Raw genomic sequence first — 19,532 nt, forward strand, 5'->3', positions numbered from 1 at the left:
CTGGTTCACATTATACAACTTTAAAAAAATCACTGTCTTCATAAGTAAGACAAGCTGTTGATTCTATGCTGTGTGGACCAATGTGTTGATGATCAAGATGGTATCTACATTCGATATCGTACTGACGGAAGCCTATTCAACCTAAGGCGACTGAAGGCCCATACTAAGACCTTAAATCATCTTGTTCTCGGCCATATTGATCAACATAACTGGTCTACTCTGGCCTCAAATCGGGAGGTTTGGAGACACACCATCTATAACGGTGCTGTTTCCTTTCAGAAAGCACGCAGGATCACTCTCGAGGAGAAAAGACAGCGCAGAAAGAATCGTGTCTTGCAGAACGTACCACCTAAGGAGTCTTTCTGCTCTGCCTTTTGCAATCGGACATGCCTATCTTGTATTGGCCTCATAAGCCACCAGCGTGCTTGTAACAAATGTGGATAGAGCCTTACCCAAGTCTTCGTTCGCGAAGCCCAGCCATGATGGGACCAATGTGGGATTAAAGAGCTATGGTTAATGCAAGCACAGGATGCTCAGTGCTTGCATTAACTTCCCAAGTCCTCCTTCAGTGTAGACAGTTATATGGAAATATCTGACAGAATCATTATGAGAATAAGCTTCTTGAAAGTCCGGTTATGTAAACTGATTTCTCATGATAAGCCACATTGTTTTGAAAAGCATACAGATTTCTGAAATGGGACTAGAATGGGACTTCAAGTTTGATCTTTCTACACTCATCAAGTAACTGTTGTACGAACTTCTTCCAGTGAAAATCAGTTCTAGAAACTTCCTCCGGAATACTGTGGTTTTGATCTAGTCATCTGAAGGTGGATTTGGAGGAGTCTAGAGTCCACGTATGGGACACAAAAGTACCACAGTAATAGCCAAGGAGGATTTAAAATGTCTGTAACAAGGTTGTGTTGGCTCAGATGATCTCCAAAGAAATTTCAGAACTTATCTACAATCATACACAGAGCTTTCAACTGCCTAATCATTGACACCTAGTGCACTTTCAGATACCTATGGAATCTGAGACATAGCAGGCGGCCTGCATGACTTCTGGAGCCTCATGTCACTCTGGAGCAGCAACTGGAGGTCAGGTAGGATACACCAGAGAATTTCAAACAGCAGTAGATGTCTATAAGAATCTCATTTCAGATGTCTATACTGATAGCAATAACAAACTGTTCTGATAAAATATTTAAGATGTGGAATGATGTCTCAGTAGCAAAGAAATAAGGATAAAAGTTTTACACAACAGAAAACATGGAAAAACAGCTTGATTCAGCCAGCTGACTGAGAGGAACTGAAAGGAAAATACATGCTATACCTCTTTTATAGTAGCATAAACGTCAGGAACAGGAAAAGTGCTTGGGGCATGTTCAAACTGCATTCTCCACTGCCTGTGTATAAGCAAATCATGACAAGCAAACTGGATGTACTAAAGCTGCTTGCATCTAGGAGGGAATGGTGGATGGTTGACACAAGGCACCTTGAGGAGATCTCAGCTTGACCACAAACTCAACATGAGCCACAGAAATTATCACTGGGACCCAGCTGTGATTTTGAAAATAAAAGATGGGAGCTGAGCTGCTTCTTTTTTTACACTACATGCATAACGAATGCAAGAAATAAAGAAGAAATGCACCTCCACCGTGGCTGCTGAGGCTAAAAGCTCCAAAATTTGCACTTATATACTTTCTCTCAAAAGAGAAACAAATTTTATGAAACATATAGGAGTTAGTGCAACACACACTTTGATGGGTTTTCAGTGTTTAAAAAAAACTTGATTGAAAAAACCAAAAGGAATATGTTAACATGCTTGTAAAAATCAAGTTCCAAACTAAAGAATTAATTTAACAAAAAAGCCTACTTAGTCTGTAAGGCCTTGAATGGTAGCTTCTGTGTAAAGCAAGAGAGAGACATCATCATATTTCAAGAATAAAACATGCTGAATTTATAAAATAATCTCTACAAATGGGAAAGTAAAATTTTCTGTGGTAAATAATGTGCTGGTTTGCAGTCTGCAGTTCTGAACTCTTGAAATATTGTTATCAATATCAAAGAAAAAAAACATATCTTCTGAAGAAACATAGGCCCTGAGAGATACACATGGAAAAACAACATAACAAAGTTCAGCATAATGATATTTTTTATTTGTAACTTTTAGGAATGTTTCTGCTGCCAGACAAACACTTTCAACATATAGATAGATCTGAACAAAACAGTTGCTTAGAAAGACTGAGAAAGAATAATTAAGCGATGTTGAAGTTAGGGTAAGTGAGAAGTGCATTTTTCTAATTCCTCCAAGATTTTTGTATTACAAACACTTTCCCTAAGACTCTCTGAAGTGTAAAGATTCCGATAACTTAATAATTAGAGAAAAGATCCTAAACATAAAGGAAAAGATATTTTATCATCTCTGACTTAGACTGAAGATTTCACAAAAGAAATAAATTTCCATCCTGGGAAATGAAGACCTTTTTCTAAATAGGTAGAACTCTTTTCTTTCATTTTATTTTATTTCTCTAGTGACACACTACAAGCTCACCATGTGACTTACTCTATTTTTTATTTACAAATGGAACACAATCAAAACCAAATAATAATATAGAGAAACAGTTGATTCAAGAATAAAGCTCCCTGAAGTTATAGCATCTGGCTATTCAAATATAATTTTAAATGCTAACTATTCAAATATAATTTTAAATGCTGTTTCATACTTGAAACGTCACTTAATCTTGTCTTTACCAGTTAATACTCGCTCATTTTAATTTGTTGGCCTAACCTCTGCAGCTGTGACTGTGTTTTCATTGATTTTTATAACCTTGAACATTAATAGTTGCATTAAAGTTGTGGTTTCCTAGAACATCCATTTCTTAAAGTAAAACATGACCTACAACAATGTTCTGAAAAATCAGACCAACTACTACTAAATAATGCCAAATCTTGGGACACAAGGTCACATCCTGTTGCTCAGTATGACATGATCACATATTGGTTGAACTCATGATTCCAGCTGGCTGGAAACGTGGACTCAGTTAATGTATGATTGACTACACTGAGACCACATCCATGGGAGAAAATTAAGTATATATTTTAAGGAGTTGTTAACTTAGAAGCTTGGAAAAAAATCCTGCTTTTAATATGGGTCATTCTTCATATATTTCATGTATAATCAAACAGTGAAAAGTCATGATTTGATGCATGTTATGTAAATAACCTATGGATAAAGAGAGTGTTAAACTGCCTGATTGAGCAATTTTACTGGTCATATTAAATTCTTGATAGTTTCTTTCACCTGTGAACAACTCCTAAATGAAGAAAAATTCTTTCATTTGTTAGGGTAAGCTTTTCAGAATAAACCTCAGTAGGAGAAATTTATAAGTTACTTGATCCTCTCTACATTGGGGAAAACACTGCCAAGAGGAAAAGAAGGTATTTTTCCTCAGTAAGGAAAGTAATAAAAAGCAAAAAGATAAAACTTACTAATTTGACAAAAATGGTATCACTTGGACCATTATTAGTAGTGCCACTTACACTTCAATAGTTCATTTTAAATCTTAGTGTATTCCATCAAACATTAAATCCCTTTTAAAAAAACAGAGGGTCATATCCTTAGTGCTTTCATGATAGATAAGTCAGCATTGTCCTTCAGGCTTCATCTGCAGTGTCTTTATGTTATTCAACAGTTATCATGATTCCTAGCAGAAGTAAGGTACAGTTCATTAAAACAATTAGCAAATCAATAGTTTTTTCATTGCAGTCCACACTGGATGTTGTGTCCAGTTCTGGGCTCCTCAGTATAAGAGAGTCATGGGCTTGTTGGAGCAAGGCCACAAAGAGCGACAAAAGCAAGGAAGGCATTGGAGCATGTATATGATTATGAGGAGAAACCAAAATAACTGCTACATCTGGAGAAGTGAAGGCTCAGGAAGGTCTTACCATGTGTATAAATTCCGGATGGAGCGAGTAAGTAAACAGATTCTTTGAGGTGGTATCTCCTGCAGGACAATAGGCACAAACAGAAAGACGGGAAATTCCACTTAAGCATAAGAAAAAAACTTTTTTACAGTGAGGGTGGGCAAACACTGGTACTGGTTGCCCAGACAGATTGCACCATCTCCGTGTTTGGAGATAATCAGAACCTGACTGCATATGGTGCTGAGCAACCTGCTTTAGTAGATCTGTCTCTAAGGAGCGGTTTGGACTGAATGACCTCCAGAACTGCCATCCAATCTTAAGAATTCTGATTCCATGTGATTTTGTATCCATGGCAGATTCTGAAAACTCATTTATTCTGTTCTTTCTTTCCCTTTTACCATACACAAATTCCACTAAATCAAGAGAAAAATGTTTAGATTTCTTTTCATATTCTGTGTACAATCTCCTTTCCAACAATTACATTTTCTAATTGAAAAAACCCACAAATAAATATGGAAAAGCCACCTTCCTCAGCCCCTAGCATTACACATGCATTCTCCTTGAAATGCCTCACTTCTTCCTATTACTTCACAAGTTTAAGTTTCTTTTGTACCTTCTGAAGATTAGCCATAACTCACAACCCATTCAAACATGAAAATACTTCCTTTCCTTTTCTACATCACTAATGCCAACAATTTTAATAGTTAATTTTTGTTCATTTTTCATTAATTTTCTTTCATTAAGTCATTTATCTTTTCTTGATATTGAAGCTCAACTGAGAATTCCTTGCATTCTTATCAATAAATAATTTCCTAATAAACTTTTCTATACTGAACGTACAAATGACACAACTTACATGTTTACATTACATGTAATTTATAATTGCTATCAAGAGTTTGGTCTTATATCCAGTCTCTCACCCAGAACAATGACAAATCTTAGAACCTGATCAGACCTATAAGAACGTACATAAAAAATAACTGATGTTCTGCAACGAGTCCAGCATTCTGCAAGCAGATTGCTTTGTCTTGTAACATGAAAAATGGGTTGGACAGGAAGCAGCATTTTTAAATTTACATCTGAAAAAAACCCTCTGTTTTAAAAGGCATTTTGCAACCTAGGCTTAAATCAGACCTTCCACACTGACAGTAATGCAAATCTGCTCTAAAATGCTTTAGAAAGTACCTTCTGTGTCTTCTTTCATGACAAAGTAAGTTTTAAGAAATTGTGTGTGTATATCAAAAAGGAAGCTGAAGCTGCTTCTGTATAACATAGGGAGTCTAACATAATTTAGATGGCATAAAAATTAATAATTATTTTACCAACTGCTTTATACAGTCTGGATTTAAATGCTCAGTATTGAACAACTTTCTTCCCTGCTTTTATTTTTTTAATGTGGAATATTATAAGGTACTTTGTTGTTCTAAGACCAAGAAAAAGTATTTTAATCATCTGTTTATCTTGCAAATGGCAAAATATAACTTCCTACATAAGTAAGAATACCATGGCAAGCAAAATGCTTTCCAGGAACACGTGTTCATTTTTTTAAGCTTCTTTTTTTTCCCCTTTAATAAATAAATAAAGTTGCCTGGGGCAAGTCCTAGCACAGTGTGTCAAGTTTCAGTCAAGAGCAAATATTTATGTCTGCATGCCACATTAAAACATCTTGAAGCAATAAAGCTGGCATTCAGAAGAAGTTTGGGGCCATCTAGTGGAACTTACAGTAAAAGCCAGTAAAAAGTCTGGGGATCATGATGAAATGCAGTTTGCCAGAAAAGGGAGATCCATGCTTCATTTTTAGCAACTTTTCCCTCAAATACATCATGTAACTTGCCACAATTTTTGTTGAATGAGTTTAAGAATAAAATAACTATACAAAGACCTTACTGTTAATGTAAAAATTAAAAACTGCAGAATGATCCTCCAAGGATTGATTTAGAAACATTATCCCTAGAAACATATAAATCTAGGGTAGACAAAGAAAATACACTGCACAGTGTAAGGCATGGCAGCCATGGAAATTAACTACATGATCCAAAAAATTTTCTTCATCTTCAAATTCTGTTGTTTTAATTTATCAGTGGAAATTATACAGTGTTCAAGAATTATTCAATCAAATAAACACACACTTCCTTTCCTTGAAGAAGCAATTCAGATCATATGTCAAACATATTATTCAATTTATATTATTTACCTTAGTTCTTGATTTTGACATTGGAATCGTTTATGATTGGTCGATTACAGAAAAATTAAATCTTTCAATGTTAGCCTGATGGCAAAATTTTCTACATAAGACTGAGAATTACTTCAGCTTTGTATTTATTTCTGGGTGCAATTTAAGCATTATTGGCTTTAATGTGCAAATCCTTCTATAGGGTTTATCATTATTATTTCAAATATCTCCACAATATAGTTCCAGATAAGATCATACAAAGTTTTGGGGTTATCAATCTACTCATATACAGGAAAAATACATGCCATCATCAGTGTTGTCTTCAAACATAGAACAAATGCTGTAGGCGTCAGAGTCCAAGTCTACTGTTCTTCAGTTAATGCTGAGAACACATTTGTTTTTCCTTCCCATAACAGACAAGTTTTTAAGTGGAGATGATAGAAAAGGTCATATAAAAGCACTTTAATTATAGAATGACACTGCAAAATCTGCAGAGCTTTTTGATCTCTCTGTTTTATAACTTGTTATAGTTACCTACATGTAAACACTGTCACAACAAAAGCTTGAATTATTAGGAGTTAAGTTGAAATCAAATTAAAACTTAGGTAAGCAACTTTTATAAACTTCCACCAATAGCCCTTTCTCTGGTTATACTATTTTTAATGCTCATCACTTTAAATAATAGCTTCTCCATTAAATAAGTCTTAACACGCAGGATGAAGAAACAATATATTATTATATTTTCTGCTTCATATCCAACACTTTATTCCCCCATTCTTGCATAGTTGAATTGTTATGAGAAGCATCGAAACTCCAAAGAAGGTGGCTTTGCTTGAATTTTGTTAGACACATTACCTGAGTTGTTAAGTACCGTAGTCATAGTACACTTCATTGTACACCCAGGCAGAGTGACAAAAGGTACATGGAAGATAAATGTGAATTATTATTCTCTTTTATTATTAAGGCTTATTGTAGAAAGTTTATGTAATATCAAACAATAATCTGTAGGAAATCAGGCTTCATTAGTGGTTCACAGAATTAATTTTTCAAATTCTCCATTCATAACACCCTATTGTTTCAGAAATCTCTGTGATACTTTGTGATTATGAATTTTTTTCTAAATAACCCTTGGATTAAGTGTCCTTTTATGATATTATCTATTATGTATAAGCATTGTATCAAATAACTTTTCTAAATATTATAAAATTTTTTTTCTTTAAATTTCACTAGCATAAAATAACTATGCATTGCAGTACATCATCACTCTCAACTTATTTCCTTCCTTAAGAATACTTTGGAAAAATTAAACCTACTGTCATACCATACAAATTTAACTTTAATTCATGGTATCTAAATCAAGACATTGACCATTCCAAATCATACCCCATTAACCAGAGTTTCACTGCAAACATTCAGCTTTTGGCTGAACATGGCCATTTGTATATAAAGTTAGAGTAGAAAACTTAAAACCTAAAAAATTATCTTATTTATAACATACTTACTTGATATTATGTGGCTTATTATAGATAAATTGCCATCTGGAAAGCACACAGATAGTACTGTGAACTATTGGTTTAATCTGCAGAAAAAATAAATCCTGCATCATTAGCTGATGCAAGATGTTTAAAATATTTTCTTCACAGAAGCATTCCTTAAATATAAACACTGGTCCTATTTTCAAATACTATCTTTGTTCAGTGCAATATGTTACTTGTCAGTATTTTGGAAAATCTGCCATAGTTGAGGAATTCTGAAGTTTTCATGTCTTCCATACGCAAAAACCTGTGTCATGTTCTTTCACCATTTGTCCAAAAGATTTTTCTGTTTGGAAGCGGCTGACACAATTTAATCAACCAGAGAATTCACTGTCAAATGGCCTGAAAAGCTCTCTCCCCTGAGAAAATAAGCTGCCACCTCAGCTTTTCCACTGCTTGCTAAGCCAAGAAGTGAAAAATTGAGACTTGGAATCATAAAGGATTTCCCATACAAGACTTCAAACCAGAATAAACAGTTAAATATTTATAGAAGTAGGTCAGTAACTCTAAAACCTGTTTTCCTCATCTTCTGAAAAATACATTGCAGGTAACCTTTTGCTTTGGTTTATGTTACATAAAGCCCTGTTATCATTAATGGTACTGCAGTGATTGCAAACTTCTATGTAACTTCAATCTGTTCATCCAAATGAATTCATGTTTTTTGAGAAGAACCCAGTAGATACAAAGATAGGCTGCTAGAGTAACTGCAAAGGTAGGAAAGCATAAATCTCTCTAGCATAAAATCTGTCCTTAGATGCAAAAGCTGCAAGTGTTACATGAGAAAAAAAGTCACAGTCCAAATAATTAGTGAGACAGAGTTCTTCACTGATGGGATTCTATCAGCAAATGTATAAGGCAAGGAACTGGTTAGACATAAAAATCTACGTTTTCTCTTTCAGCATCCATGTGTCTTTAATCTTAAATCAATCTCACTAGCCGTATCTATACGAATAACCAGGGACTCAATGGCACAAAGCAGAGTATTCTATGCTCATAGCCATATCTAAACATTCTTCACAGAACAATCTATCCTCTCCATAAGGATTGTGAATCTCAAAACAACGACATTGTCTGAAAGAGTGGTAACTGACATTCGCCCAAAATGTTCCGGGGACTCCACTAACAAACTGGAGATTTCATTCTATCACTTGCCAATCCTTAGGACCATGTTCTGGCCCTGTGCTATGGTGAATGGAAGAAATGAGGCTGTGCACCACACAGAGTTTGATTTTGGGATTTGTCCACAGATCTTTCTGGTGTTCCCCTTTTATTAGGATTCTTTTGTCAACAGCACCTGATGTTTGTCTTTTAGTTAACTGGAATTCCCAGGATCATCCTAAACTACTGCCTTGATCCCACACATACACCTCTGCACCATGTGGTGGCTGTGTTCAGCAGACTGTTCAAAGCAGTTTTTGCTTTGAGAACACAGCACTCTCTTTATCAAAAACACCAGTCAAGTCCAAAACACTCCTTTTTGATCCTAATTAACTGAATGCTGGTGTTGCTGGCTTGACTTGTTCCCGCACTGTCCATACAGTATGAAGCTGGACACTGAGTGCTGTTACAGGTCTTGATGGAGTATATATTAATTGATTGGCAATGGTGGAACTTATGTTTGCATTTTAGTCCTTTAATTTCCATTTTGTCTACCATTTTTCTAGTTTTAAAGAATATTTGTGGAGTACAACAAAGCCCTTAAACTGGCAAAATATTGCAGGACAATTTATCACAAAATCCTGGTCCCTCAGGATAGCCATATAAGAACTTGCTACATATATGCTACTGAACAAAATAGTGACAATACTCATTCCCCAGTCCCAAAACCACATGGCATCATCTCTCTACTCCATTATATTAAGCTCACTTAGTCTCAAAAATAGGGTTCATGCTTATTGAGAATGGTCTCTGACCCATTCTAACTTCTAGACAGTGACTGGGAATTGATGTATGATCTGGCACAAGCCAAAAGCAAGTCACAGTACAGAAAATTGAGTTCCGGTACCCAAATATATTCTAGGAGATTGTTTAATGTACTAATATGTTGTAATATGCAGCCAGAGGGACACAGGCTCTGGCACTGTTATAGCTATAGCTATTTCCTAGAGATCTCTTTCTGTCCATGTTCCTGGTATCATTTAAGCAGAAGGGAAAGTAGAAGAAGGGGAGAATAATAAACCACTAAGTCTCATCATGACATACAGACAAGACACAGCTGGACTGACCATCCCAGCCCATGAACTGGTTTTCCCAGGTACTTAAGTCATCCACTTCATAATCACTTAGATCTGGTCTCTCTGCCTTACAGTCTATATACACAAACAAAGAGAATTTGGCTCTAAATTCAATTCAATAGAGAGAAAATAAAAAAAAATATATTGCAAGTGTCACTTCCAGACTGATATTCTGTAAGTCTTCTCTATTCACAAATCACTCTTATGAGATACATCACAAAGAGCTGTACAAAGAGAAATGTTACTGTTTAAATTAGATGTTTTTTCATTAAAATAAATTTGATAATGCAGGTCTAAGAATACAAATTTACTGTTAGTTTTTTATTCACAGTAATTAAAAGGTTAATTTAAAGGGGTGTTACTACGGCATTTTGCAAACTTGTAGTTTAGTAATTTATATTGAGTATGTATCAAGGTAATAATCAAGTTTCAAGAAATATAGTTCTTATTTATATAAAAATTGGTTGGAATTAACTTTATTTATTATTAACTTTGTTTATTCTCAGTAAGAATGGTAAAGTTTCAATGAAGCCAGCAGTCTAGCCCAGTTCATTTTGACTATATTTTATTGACAAAGCAATGGCAGAGGCACTGTAAACCTCTATTTCAAATCAAAATCCAATTACAATTAAAAATGTAGAAATTTAACAAAGGCCATTCCCTTTTAACTGTTATGAATCCAATCCTGTTTTCCTGCAGTGCCATATGGGAAAATGCAAAGATCCTGTTCAAGACGATAATGAAAAGCTCTGACTGCCTAAGCATACTCAAAGGAACTCTGTATGGGATGCAATCTGCATCACATTGAGACTATGTTATACGGTACAGGTGTAGCAAGAATGGACTCAAAATTCTATATTAAGTGAGACAGGTCACATATCCAGTTATTTGGACTCTGCCTACTCTGCAGAGGGAGAAGACCAGACAAAGACCAGATTAGACTCGTATATATGAAACAGACTTACTCTGTATATGCACATAGTATTCAGGGTTTCCTTCAATCTTAATATAGCCCAGTATTTTGTTTGCTTAAATTCCAGCAAAAGCCATTTGAACCACTCAGGGTATATCTGGGGGATATAAACGGGGCTTTAGTAGTGCCAGCCTTCCATTTTGTCTGTTATGTCCCTGGCAGTAACATGTTATTATAATGATTAATACAGCAGAGATGTTACAATGTAAATGCACGTGTAGCAGGTCAAACTGCCAAAAATGGCTAAGAAAGGATATACAGTTTAACATTGCATTATCAGTATCAATACTGTCTCAGAAACTCCCTGTAATTCATGTTAGCTGGATTACATATAACTAAAACACATCTGTTGGGAAAAAAGCAGTTAGAAAAATAGTCTGTATGTATTCTGTGTGACCAAGTCTTAGCAGATTTAGGTTTATGATCTGTGGTTCTTACCTTCTAATTTTGAATGTTTCTTATCTCTTGTAGCAGTTTTATTCCAAATAAACTAACTTAACATGTATGTGATCCAGGGCAGTCTCTCTGACTTCACACAGGCGTAAAAATGAGAAGGCCTCACTTACTTGGCATTGTTTTCAGCTGAGAGATGAAAACCATCCATGGTAAGATAAGAAAGAACAAATCTTTTTTACAGTAGTCAAGCACTGGAACTGGTTGCCCAGACAGATTGTGGAGTCTCCATCCTTGGAGACATTTGGAACCTGACTGGACATGGCACTGAGCAACCTGCTTTAGTGGACCCTGCTGCTCTGGGGTTTGGACTGGATGACCTCCAGAGGCCCCCTCTGATCTCAACAATTCCATGTCTATGATTAATCACTAAATGTCATCTATAGTTCACACTGTCTGAACTTCTACTTGTACACTCTACAGCAAAGAATGCAGGAGAGTAATAGTTATTCTTAATTCCTGAAAATATTTATTGCCAGTCAAGTGATATTTAAATAGTTACACAGTAAGGACAAAGGAAAGTTAGGACAATTTAACATTATCTTTTTATCCAAAATTTTGCATAATGAATCTCAGGCAGATTATTATTATTATTATTATTATTATTATCATATCATATTCTTCCCTGAAATAGCACACATTAACTGTTAAATATAAACTATACAAGTGTTGCAGGTGGGAGTGGGAGGCTTAGACATATTTATTAAAAAGCAAAGCCTTGCCAGTGAGTCTTGAGGTACAGAAAGGACTCCCTTGCTTTCTAAACCCCTTCTCAGAGAGGAGTCTAGGTGTGGCTAAACCCACTCCTAGCCTCGAATTATGTTAATGGTTTAAATTTAAGGAATTATAGATGTATGATTGAACAACTTTTGTCCTGCGGGTTTTAATCATTGGCAAAATGAGAATATTTATATAAAATGAATAATTTATTTTATACAAATGATCAGAAAAAAGACCTTAATTAGAACTATTTACTACACAATACAAACACTAAAAATATACTGGTAGTGTATAATATAGCATAAAGTAGTATAGTGTACTGTAACAAAGCAATTATTGAAGCAGTTATATTAAAGCTAGCAAAAAGAAATAATTATTAGGTAGAGATCTGATGTAACTCACCCATACTTGTGGGCAGATCTCTTTCGCTCAACCTGAAGGAGTAACTTTGGAGGGCGTCCCCAACCAAGGGAGGAATCTCCACACATATACCCCAAGAAGGGTTATGTTAGAAGAATCTGACTGTATGCAAGGCAACTGGACTTTTATAGTATAGAGGCAAAATTTGAACTCAATCTAGACACTTCTGTTACGAATAACAAGTGCTTCTACAAATACATCAGTAGCAAAAGAAGGGTCAAGGAAAACCTCCATTCTTTGTTGGACGGGGGGGAACATAGTCAGCAAAGATGAGGAAAAGGTTAAGGTACTTAACACCTTCTTTGCCTCAGTTTTCAACAGTAAGACAGGTTGTTCGCAGGACAACTGGCTTCCAGAACTGGTAGACAGAGACAGGAAGCCAAAAAGCCCCCGTGTAATCCAGGAGGAAACAGTTTGTGACCTGCTGAGCCACTTGGATCCTCACAAGTCTATGGCACCAGATGGGATCCATTTTAGGGTGATGAGGGACCTGGCAGAAGAGCTCGCCAAGCTGCTCTCCATCATTTATCAACAGTCCTGGCTCACTGGGGAGGTCCCAGTGGAAGCTGGCGAATGTCTGTTTTTTAATGCTAAGTCTTCCAAGCCCTTCCTTCTCTAAATATCTACATCTGTGCTGCTATTGGCAATACTGATGTATGAAGAGATGTTCAGAATTTTTAAGAAACCATATGCATCAACTTCCACTAAGAAAAAAAGTTGCTCACAAATGATAATAAAAAATACCCAACAGAAAGCACAAAAGCTTTTCAGTCTTTCAGGATTTGAATTCAAATTATTGAATTCTGTTTTGCAGTGGTCCATTAAGTCTAGCACTGTTCAAAAAAAAAAGGGGGAAAAAAAAGGCCACTGGATGTTTCTGTTATTCCACGTGAGCTTATGGAGCTCTTGATTATTTCTGCTGTACTCTGAAGTTCCTCAGTGCAGCAGTAAAACTGAATAAATCTTACTGGGTTTGACTTGTTTGACAAAACAGAGACCTAACAGAGTCATCCGTACATTTGGGAAGATTATTCATTATTTGCACAGAATTTCAGGATAAAAAATGTAACACCCTAAAAGCTCAGTGATCTCTTCCTCAAAATCACTACCTGCTGTGAGCACCATCACTCTCACTGGTAAAAAATCACAGTTTTATTTTGCTGCTACTGACAGCATTGATGTTGCCTTTTCAGAGCAGGAACAGCTGAACTTTGTTACAGCACTCCATATGAGAGCAGAGAGTTCTAAGATGAGCTCTGAAAAGTTTTGCGGGGTGACAAATTAATTACAGCATTAAAGAAAGAAAAAAAACCCTTTGATCATCACTGTTTCTCAGAGGAGCAACTTGACTAAGTAAAACTTAGGTGTTTTCTCCAGTAGGCAATTTGCCTTTCCACTGTAATAGGTGGTAGGGAAGAGTATTTCCATATCTCCTCCTCTTCCCCCTCCTTTTTTATGCTTTCAGGCATATTTTGGTTGATGTACAGTAATTCACAATGAAAAACCTTGGCAATGCTTAGGCAGTTTATAACCCCATGGGACAGGGCAGCCCTTTCCTGCTGCCGCATTGACAGAGACGGTTTAAATGGTCAAGGACAGAGGCCTGGGAAGCACAGTTGATAACAGGTTTCATGAAGGTTTTCTCACCTCCCTCACCAAGCACTATGATGGCCCCTCATGAGCCCAGAAAGCCCAGTGTGGGGACCAGACAGCCCTGTGGTCTCCCCTTGGGGTTCAGCTGAGACAGCTGGGAGCCAGAAAATGGTATCCTACCTTCCCCTGCCCATCCACACATCCCGCCTTCTCAGCCCAAGGAGTCAGTCATTTCAGGGCATGGATATGGGCTTTGCCAGGGTCAGATCCACAAAGGTGGTGAGAATGCTAAAACCTCCTGAGGTTCATTGTTAAATATGTCAAATGTCCTGAGAAACATCACGTTCTGGGGTGGATGTTACAGGCAGCTTCCCAGTTAACAGAAAATAAGCTTTCAAAATTAGCAAGACCTACCTGAAATATGAGGCTTTTATTTCTTTGCACGAGTCATTCCTTTCTCATTCCTTTCTCTTATTCCATGGTTTTGTTTCATGGTTGTTTTTTTTCTCTAACAAATGCTGAGGTCCTTGGGGAGCACTGAGGAGAGCAGCCAGCTTACTGGAGCTCCAGAGGTGGGGAAGAACTGAAGAGTTCAGCTGGGCCTCGTGTGGACGTGCCTTTCTCTTCCTGGATTTTTATCAGGAAAGTTTAGAATGTCACTCTTGAGGAGTTTCTTATTTTATCTGGATTTCCTCAACAGTTTTACTCCTTTCCAATAGGACAGTCAGCACAGAAAGGGGTACTAAGGACCCAAAGTCCTTACATGAAAGACGATATCTAAAGAGTTGTTTGGACTAGTGACTCGCAAAGTTTGCCCTTACACAGACAAAAAAATTAAGTTTATTTTATAACCAGTGAAGAAGTATCTGATTAAATAGAAACACAAAAAAACGGAAACGCAGATAAACCAAAAAAAAAATCCACCTTTTTATGATAGCATTACACACTGCCTCCTAGGCAAAAACTGTAGTGTGGACCAGAAGGAACAGAAGACCAGCTATGAAGACCAGGTTGTTTCTAGGATAAGATACGAGATATCTCTGATTATTGGTATGGAATAAAAGTCCTAAGGCTAACCTGGCTCTGGAGATGGAGAATCAAGTCTCATATTTTTTACAGACTTCCTCTTTACTGTCTCTATATCATCTCATTTCTGCCTTATTTTTCTGGACAAAATAGATATTCTGGCAGTTGGCTGTCACACAACGTATTCTGAGAAAAATGTTACAAATGAGAGATATTTCACTTCTTTAATGTTATATTGGTTTTAGTTACATGGTTACATTATAATTGCCACGCGTTGTTCCGCCAGGGCTGCACTGTGGGGCCACGCTCTGGCCTCCAGGCTGTGTTGTGGCCACACGGCCGCCAGGCACACTGTGCAGCCGCCGGTGGGGATTGCGCCCTCATGGAAGAGGAGAGGAAGAACTACGGAGTGCACAGAGGTTTGCCAGTCCAATTTAGGGGAGGGGAAGGGTGTGAGGCGGGCCATGGGGGTCCTCAGATCGGTGGGAGGGCGGGCAGGGCAGTCCTGTATGGAGTGTCACAGGTGAGCAGTGTGAGGGAAGATCTGTGGTGACATGGTGGGGAGAGGATAAGGCCAAGGTGGATAGTGGGTTCTTCTGGGGGGTTGAGGGGTTCTGGCCAGGCTGGGATCATGGGAGGCACCCGAGCCCCGGGTGGGTGTGGGGACCAGAATAGTCTGGTTTTGGCTCACCTGCGGCTACTGCCCAGGTTTGGTTTGGTTTGGATTTATTTATTGCATCCCGAAAGGGTGGTCAGGACAAAGGGATGTTCCTGGGTATTTTCCTGGGTTTGAGTATAGATGGGTGGCAAAAAAGTAGGGAATGAAAGGCCTGCCCTAACGGTTTTGAGTTGGAAAGAAGCCTGTGTACCCCTATGCGGTTGCAAGCTATGCTGGCGATGGCACATACCCTCGGTAGGGTTGTCCATGCCAGACAGGTCCAATCTGAAGGGTCAGATAAAATATGTCCATGGGCAGGATGTGCTTGCTAGCCTTCTGGCAATCATCCTAGGAGAAGGACAACTCTAATTCCAAACCCGGGTAGATGGAGCTCGCTTAGTCCTGTAAGGCCATCCATCTAAGAGAAGGATACTCTAATCAAACCTATGTCCTAAGGACCTCGCTGTCAGTGTCCAAGCTTGCTAGGCCCTGACAGATGAACCTTAGGATTAAAGGGTGGGTCCAGTTCCGCGCATGCTGCGTCTCACCTAAAAAATCCATTGCACAGGCTCGAGGGTGATATCCACATTTGTAAAGCCCTGTAGTGACAGGCAAGGGTCAAAACAGCAGGTGAAAGGTGCACTGGAAGCCGCAGGCCCAACCCTGCATGCAGGCGGTTCAGGACATTGGTCGCTAGAGACTGACCCTGGAGATGACAGCACCCTGAACGACCAAGTAGACTTTTTCAAGGACAGCACTGCTTGCTCCAATCAGAGAGGGGCCTAGAAAAGGTGACCTAACCAAAGCTCATCTCCACCTTTCACCCAGTTAACCGCGGCCAACGGGCATCTTCTACTAATGTGGTCACACAAAGATCAAAAGACAAAGGCATACACCTGCCTTCAAAGGTGTACCCAAATTGACTCTAGCATGCTGGAACATCAGAACCAGGCTCAATTCTGCGGATAGTGGACGTCCTGAGCGTCACTCTGCCCTAATTGCCCACAAACTGTCACATCTCAGCATCGACATTGCTGCTCTCAGTGAAGTTCGTCTCCACGAAGAAGGCAGCCTTAGAGAACATGGCGCCGGTTACACACTCTTTTGGTCAGGTAAACCCAGAACCAAAAAGCATCTCTTGAGAGTTGGCTTCATGATTAAAAACTCTATTGTTCCTAAACTCGAAAATCTGCCAACAGGTCATTCTGACGGCATTATCTCCCTACACCTTCCACTACACAACAAGAAACACATTGTCCTCTTTATTGTATATGCCCTAACACTCCAAGCTGACCCTGCTGAAAAAGATAAATTTTACACCGACCTGCACCGCCTTACCCAAAAGATTCCTGCAGATGATATGATCATTGTCCTTGGTGATTTCAACGCCAGAGTAGGAAAGAACTTTAAAGCCTGGAAAGGAGTATTAGGCGAGCATGGTGTTGGAAGTTGCAACTATAATGGTTGACTTCTGCTAGAGTTCTGTGCGGAGCAGCAGCTCACCATCACTATCTTTCAGCAGAAAGATAGTCTGAAGACAACCTGGATGCACCCCAGATCTAAGCATTGGCACCTCATTGATTATGTCTTGGTGTGACGGAGAGATGTCCGCGATGTCCACCATACCCGCATGATACCTAGTGCAGAATGCCAAACAGACCATCGACTTGTGTGCTGTAAACTTAACTTCAATCTTAAGTTTGATCAACATAACTGGTCTACTCTGGCCTCCAATGGGGAGGTCTGGAGACACACTATCTATAACACTGCTGCTTCTTTTGAGAACACACGCAGGATCACTCCTGAGGAGAAAAGACAATGCAGAAAGAATCGTGTATGTAGAATAGACCATCCAAGGAGTCTTTCTGCTGTGTCTTTTGCAACCAAACTTGTCTATCTCATATTGGCCTTTTTAGCCACCAGCGTGCTTGTAACAAATGTGGGTAGACCCCTTCCCAAATCTTCATTCGCGAAGCCTAGTCATGATGACATTATTATTTCTGAAGCTAGTATTTTTTTATAAACTTTCTCATGTATTTAAAAAAGCAAACTATAGGAGTCATGCTTCATGTCACAATTTATGTTGCCATATACATAGAAGAAATCAAACTAGACAACAAATTATTATCAGGATTAATTTTTAAATTAATAAGATGTTTAATTCTTCAAAGACGTATTTGGGGTTTTTTACATCTCCATATAATAGACTATTCACAATATACCTTCAGTAGTGATAATCTTCATAACCTAACACTATTTAAAATGTAAGTTTGGAAAACACAATGCCTTATGTTATGTTGCATTTTGCATCAAAATGAGTGAGCACAAATTTTTAAAGAGATGCTGATTCAAAACAGTGTAAACAATAAAGAACTTGCCTTCCACAGTTATCACAATACTAAAGAAGTGACCCTGCATCTTGTATGAGCTGTCAAAACAGAAAATTACATATTAACATTGCATATGAAGGTCTGTGAGGTATTATATCTTCTAATCAAAAAAAAAAAAAAAATCTTAGCTAATTCTTTCAAAGTACCTTGGTTCTTTGTTTTTATATTTTCTGACAAATCAAGTTCCCTTTGCCAGGCACAAAACACTCCTTGGCAGGGAAGCCAGAGTAGATCTGCCAGGCAAAATGAAGATCTCAAGGGGAGATGTTGAAAAAAGTGTTGAGGGAAAACCACAGTGATATGACACCTGTTTTGTTAAAGCCGATAGCATCTCAGTGATCAGAAAAAAAAGAGATAGAGGCAGATAGGCAAGTCTGCCCTGCACTAATTCCATAGTCTTCTTCTGAGAGTGGTATTTCATTTGGTCTTATGGAAGCCACTCAGGAATCCTCTAAAGAAAATGGTTCTCCAGATGGTTGCTGGCCTTGCATCCTCTATGAAGGATTTTTCTTTGTACAGCCAGAAGAAGATCTTCTTTAAAACCTTTATTAATGGCAAACCCTTAATAAAATATATGTGTTAAAAAGCAATGAAATCAGCTGCTGTTTCTTCTCTCACTCATTCCCACTGCAATTTTGTCCTTGATAAGACATAGCTATTGCAACACTATTATTTTCTAAATGTCATGTTTTAAGGAATTAATTATGACAATTATGAGCTCTGAAACACAATTTCTCCTAGGTAAATTGGTACCTGTGACCTTAACTACACAATGTAATGATCCAACAACTCTTTCTCTAAGAAATGTAGTAACTTTTCAGAAACTAGCATTTTACCTTGTTTCAAAATAAGTCTTTTATGTCACTTCAAACATGCTGCTTGAACTCATAAAAGAGGAACACAGTTTCGATCACGGAAAGGTTTACCTCTTAACAACAGATAATGCCAGGTGCTCACAGCTGGGTAACGGACTGATCATACCTGGTAAAGAATAATGATATATAGAGAATATAACTTTTCTTTTGTTTGTAACTAAGATAAAAAGATGTACACATTCTCTAAACTTCAAAAACAAATAATATTTTAGCACATGGAATGTGGCAACATTGAAAATTATCTACAAATGCAGGTTGTGAACCAAAAATCAAACTCCATCTGCAAAGCAATCAAAAACCCCATAACACATCCCAATTTGTTTTCAAAGAATTTGCATGCAATCAAAACCATGTGAAAGTATTTATCTTAGATTTATTTGGTTTTTAGGGATAGCATTCACTTACCAATGTGGCTTCTAGAAAGCCACTAGACCAGGGAAAAGGGAGTGGTGGTTTCTTCACCTTTAGATATGAAAGGAAAAGTTTAATTGAATAATTTAAATTGAAAAAATCAATTGAAAAATTCTTGAGAAAAAGAGTATGACTAATTTAAAATGT

Source organism: Lepidothrix coronata, unplaced genomic scaffold, assembly GCF_001604755.1.
Source record: "Lepidothrix coronata isolate B3197 unplaced genomic scaffold, Lepidothrix_coronata-1.0 Scaffold342, whole genome shotgun sequence".
Classification (NCBI taxonomy): domain Eukaryota; kingdom Metazoa; phylum Chordata; class Aves; order Passeriformes; family Pipridae; genus Lepidothrix; species Lepidothrix coronata.